Genomic DNA, 6,000 nt, shown 5'->3' with positions numbered 1-6,000 from the left:
AACCAAAAGACATACACACACACACACACACACACACACACACACAAAAAGGAAAAAGAAAGAAAAGAAGTTTCCTACTTGCCAGAGGAAGTTCTATGCCTTGTTTTCCCTTTCCTCTTAATACCCTGGACCAGCTCATGATCAAAATGTACCTCTTTTCCAGTTGCCTCCCCCTCTCTCCCCGGGGGACTGTATGGATGTTCCAGAACTGGATTTATGTAGTGGATGCCTATTTTAACCCCCTTCCTCACCATGCTGCCCATCCCTCCACCCCCCCACCCCCGTGTGTAGTATGGCTAAGGTCAGTGATGCCAAGCTGATGCTCTTATTGGCACACTTGCCTGCAAAGGCACAGATGTTCCCCACACCTGTTGGTATGTGCAGAGAGGGATTGTGTTTGCACTGTTCTGTAGGTGTGTGTGTCAGTCACCCCCATCTGTCCTCCTGAGTTTTGTTCCTATGCTTGGAAGGACAGAAGAAAAACAGTGCATCCATTATTGTTCTAGGAGTCCGTCCTCGCCTGGTTTTGGTTCTACAGTCCCTCCCTGACCTCCTAATGTGTCTGAATCCTCCTGGGAGCCCTGCGCGGCAAGTCCAGTCCCCTTTCCGGGCGGCAGCGGGCACAGACAAGTTTTCCAAGGCTTCCCTGGGATGCCGAGGGTTCGCGTGGTGGATGGCCGGGTGCCCCCGAGGCCCTCTGCCGTCCCCTGGCTGAGAGGCTAGATCCGAGGTGGGCTGGGAAGGAGGTCACGCGGCCGGAGGTGAGTCCTCACAGCCTTGCCATCTGGATCTGTCCCGCTGTCTTTCGTGCCTGTTGTTGGGCGCCAGCTGGCGGCCGCTTTTATATAGCGTGTCCCCTCCAGAGCCTGGGTGGCGCTGGCAAGGGATGCAATTCGGTGGCGGTGTCCGGGACAAGTTCCAGGAGGCTGGTGGCTCGAGGGCGAGCATCCCGCTGTCGCGGGGGCATCGGCTCGCAATCCACTCTATGGAGATTAGACCTCCAGGTATAAGAGGGAGCAGCGTTATCGCCTCTGTCGCCTCCACCTCGCTCCCAGATAATGGTGTGGGGGCCACCGGTAGGTCGACCAGACCTGCCGGTGGCTCTTCCTCTGCCCTCGTGGACCGACTTGGGCCGCTGTGGAGGAATGGGATGGTGTGGCCGTGTGGGGGTGTGTCCTGCTGCCCGGACTCTGACCGTCCTGTGGCTCCGGCCCCACTCTTTGGGCCTTCCGTGTCATGCGGTTCTCTCCCATTGTCCCACCCAGGCGATGGGGACCGGTCTGAGCCTAGACGGGAAGCCCGTGGATGATGCGACGGGGCCTGGCCGTGGGAGCACGTGGGGTCCTGGAGGTCGTAACCAATTTTCTCACCAGGTTTTCCGAGGCCCCCCTGAGGAGGTGGGGCCCAGTCAGGGTGCAAATCCCGCTGAGGTCTGGCCATCAGGGATGTCTCTGCCTGTGCCCCCCCCCCTTCCCCTGGCCCAAACCACTTTGATGATTTTTCTAAGTCTCAATCCGGAGAGTACTGGCAGATGGGCAGACCGGTGGACCAGTGTGGAGGGGCCTGTGGTGTGGCGCCTGGCAGGGCCTCCCTCATGGGCCCCTTGCAGCGTGTTGGCCGTGGCCAGAATGGATAGGTGGCAGCCTGTAGCTTTGTTCCCCCACCCTACCTCCTCCCATTCCCCACTCCCCTGTCCAGGTACCCAGCGTGGCCTGGCCGTAGGTTTACAGAACTTTGGGGGTCACCCATCCGTCTGGGGTCAGGAAAGTCGGCCTGTGGGGAGAGTCCTTTCTTCCCCAGACTCTGCCACCCAAGCCCCACTCCCAGTGGGGTGGGGTTGCTGGGCCAAGCCATGGTCCTCGCAGCCACCAGGAGGGGGCTGCCTGGTGGCCTTGGGCCATGCATGTGTGCCCCCCGCATCCCCCATGTGGCGCAGGGCAGGTGGGAACCCCTTGGGTGCCTGTGGGGTTGTCTAAGCTCGTCCCCCACTCATGTGCATGGGGGCGGTGGCTGGATGCCTCCTTGTCCAACCCTTCTGAGCTTCTTGGTGTCTGGTCCCCTTGTGTCCCTACTGGCCAGCCAGAGACACCCTCCGGGGATGAGGGCCTCAGGGGATGTGTCGCGGGTCGGGGGGCTTCCCCCTCCACTCAAAATTTGTACAACTCTTAGCGGTGAATCACTGGGGTCCCGCATGGATGAAGAATTCAGCTAGCTTTGAGAATTAATGTGAATTTCAGGACACATTGATCGTTGACACTTCCAATGCACTTGTGGCCCCAGGTTCCTCCCGGGGTACACCTGTCTGAGCGTCACTTGGCAATCAGTCACCACCCCTGCAGGGTCCTATCGCCCCCTCCAGGGTGGCGCGGCTGAGGGTTCCCTCATAGGCAGATCTGCAGGGCGCTCCGGCCACCTAAGAGCAGACAAGGTGGCCGCCTCCGTTCCCCTCCCCTGTCCATGCCCAGTCCCCACCACTTTCTCCCCGCTCCCTCCCTGCCTTGTCCCACTGGGCACGAGTATGGACTATGGGGTGCGGGGGGGGGGGGGGGGGCGGCACCTCTTGTGAGAAAGGGAGAGCGACAAGAGCTCACACCCACCGTGACTAACGCAGTTCCCTCTGGGGGAGATTCCTCGAGCCCCACGACGCCTTGGGGTCCCCTGGGTTGTGCATTAGGGGAGTTGTGGTCCCGCGGCGCTGGCGGGTGGTGGTCCGTCGTGGTGTGGGCAGGAGGCCCGGGTCTGGAACGCTGTCTGTCTTGCTGCCACGTCCCCGGCAGCGGTGGCCTCGGTCGTCCCGGCTGCGTCCCCAACCCCCCCACGCCCCGGTCTGCCACCGCGGGCCTGGGGTCCATGCCAGCCCTCCCCTCCCCGCTGGCCATCCCTGCCTCCGCCCCATGGGGCAGCTCGCACCCAGGCCGAGTTGTGCGCGGGACCGCGCCCAGAGGACTCGTGCCCGGCGGTGGCCCGTGGGATGACGCGGCGCTGCCCGCCGCTGCCCACTTTGCCCCCCTGGGTTGCGGCCGCACCATCTGCGAGCCCCAAGCCCACAGGGTCCCGGGAAGAAGAGAGGTGTGCGGCGGCAGGCACCACCAGTCCGTAGCCTAGGGAGAAGCCTGGGGGGAGCGCGTGGGGGAACTGCGAGTGCGAGGAAGGAGAAAGTCGGGTGCCGCGTGCGTGGCGCGGCAGCGGGGTGTTGCGGGCCAGCGGTCAGGGGCAACTGTGTTGCCCGATGCCCCCAGCGACCCAGCTCATGCCGGTGCCCCCTTCCCTCGTTTCCACGTGTGTGCCCTGCCAAGCCCATACTCGGTCCCCTCCTTTGACCCTTCCCGTCTCCTTCCCGACCCCCAAGCCCAGCAGGGCCCCTGGGCTGCACCGAAGGCTCTTGCTCCCTTGCCTTGGGTGCTCCCTTGAAGCCTGTTGCCTCACCTTCCCCTCCTCTCTGAGCCTTGCGGTCTTGCACACCCTGCTCTGGGCACGCTCTATGAGAGGCAACCTCAGATCAGACGTGGCAACCCACTGAATTTAAGCATATTAGTCAGCAGAGGAAAAGAAACTAGGTAATTTGGTGGGGACAGGTGATTTGGGGACCCTACTCTTCCACCATCTTGCCCCTCCTCCCAGAAGTGGACCCTGAACTTTATGGTCAACTAATATTCGATAAAGGAGGAAAGACTATCCATTGGAAGAAAGACAGTCTCTTCAATAAATGGTGCTGGGAAAATTGGACATCCACATGCAGAAGAATGAAACTAGACCATTCTCTTACACCATACACAAAGATAAACTCAAAATGGATGAAAGATCTAAATGTGAGACAAGATTCCATCAAAATCCTAGAGGAGAACAGAGGCAACACCCTTTTTTAACTCAGCCACAGTAACTTCTTGCAAGATACATCCACGAAGGCAAAAGAAACAAAAGCAAAAATGAACTATTGTGACTTCATCAAGATAAGAAGCTTTTGCACAGCAAAGGATACAGTCAACAAAACTCAAAGACAACCTACAGAATGGGAGAAGATATTTGCAAATGATGTATCAGATAAAGGGCTAGTTTCCAAGATGTATAAAGAACTTATTTTTTTTAAAGATTTTATTTAATTTATTCATGAGAATACACAGAGAGGAGAGAGAGAGAGAGGCAGAGACACAGGCAGAGGGAGAAGCAGGCTCCATGCAGGGAGCCTGACGTGGGACTCGATCCCAGGTCTCCAGGATCACGCCCTGAGCTGTAGGTGACGCTAAACCGGGGCTGCCCTATAAAGAACTTCTTAAACTCAACAGCAAAGAAACAATCCAATCATGAAATGGGCAAAATACATGAAGAGAAATCTCACAGAGGAAGACACAGACATGGCCAACACGCATATGAGAAAATGCTCTGCATCACTTGCCATCAAGGAAATACAAATCAAAACCACAATGAGATACTACCTCACACCAGTGAGAATGGGGAGAATTAACAAGGCAGGAAACCACAAATGTTGGAGAGGATGCGGAGAAAAGGGAACCCTCTTGCACTGTTGGTGGGAATGTGAACTGGTGCAGCCACTCTGGAAAACTGTGTGGAGGTTCCTCAAAGAGTTAAAAATAGACCTGCCCTACGACCCAGCAATTGCACTGCTGGGGATTTACCCCAACGATACACATGCAATGAAACGCGGGGAGACCTGTACCCCGATGTTTCTAGCAGCAATGTCCACAACAGCCAAACTGTGAAAGGAGCCCCGGTGTCCATCGAAAGATGAATGGATCAAGAAGCTGTGGTCTATGTATACAATGGAATATTACTCAGCTATTAGAAATGACAAATACCCACCATTTGCTTCAACGTGGATGGAACTGGAGGGTATTATGCTGAGTGAAGTAAGTCAGTCGGTGAAGGACAAACATTATATGTTCTCATTCATTTGGGGAATATAAATAATAGTGAAAGGGAATAGAAGGGAAGGGAGAAGAAATGGGTAGGAAATATCAGAAAGGGAGACAGAACATGGAAGACTCCTAACTCTGGGAAACGAACTAGGGGTGATTGAAGGGGAGGAGGGCGGGGGGGTGGGGGTGAGTGGGTGACGGGCACTGAGGGGGGCACTTGACGGGATGAGCACTGGGTGTTATTCTGTATGTTGGCAAATTGAACACCAATAAAAAATAAATTTATTGTTAAAAAAAGGAAAAGAAACTAAGCGGGATTCCCTCAGTAACGGGGAGTGAACGGGAAGAGCGCAGCGCCGATCCCCGCCCGGCGGTGGGGCGCGGGACCTGTGGCGCACGGAAGACCCACCCCAAGTGCTTCTGACCTGGGCCCAGCCCGGGAGCGGCCCCGCGCACCGCCTGGCTCTTCCCGGCGGGTTGCTCGGGAATGCAGCCCAAAGCGGGTGGTAAACTCCATCTAAGGCTAAATACCGGCCCAAGAGTCAAGTACCATAAGGGGAAGTTGAAGACTTTGAAGGGAGTTCAAGAGGGCATGACACCATTAAAAGGTCAACAGGCGAGGTCCGCGCAGTCGCCTGCAGGATTCAGCCCCGTGGTGGGTCGGCCCAGCGGGAGGTCTGGCGGTTCTTTCCCGCTCCCGTTCCTCCGAACCCTCCTCCACTCCTCCGTTCCCGGTCGTCCCTCCTCCCCAGAGGTGGCGGGCAGGGCTGGGGGTGGGGTCAGCGGGGGACTGCCCACCCGACGGCGACCTGCGGCAGCCTGGGGTATTTCCATCACCGAGGTGCCCCAGGACTAGCCCCAGGACTGCCGGGGAGGAGGGGCGGGGCGGGACGGGGAGGGGGGCTCGGCCCTCCCCACGTCCCCACCCCCACCCCACCGCGTAACAGCTCCCAGCAGCCGCCAGATGTGCTCGCCAATCCCGGGGCAAGGGAGCAGACCATCTCCATGCTCTCCTCCTTCCCTGCGCCCACCCCTGCAGTGTCCCCCAAGAGGGGACCCCCCCCCAGGCACGTCGGTTTTGCTGGGGCCAGGTCGCTCCTCCTATAGCGCGACTGCTCCCCCACCA

This window comes from Canis lupus, chromosome 9, assembly GCF_048164855.1.
Source record: "Canis lupus baileyi chromosome 9, mCanLup2.hap1, whole genome shotgun sequence".
In the NCBI taxonomy this organism is placed as follows: Eukaryota; Metazoa; Chordata; class Mammalia; order Carnivora; family Canidae; genus Canis; species Canis lupus.
Note: the sequence above shows the minus strand (reverse complement) of the source record.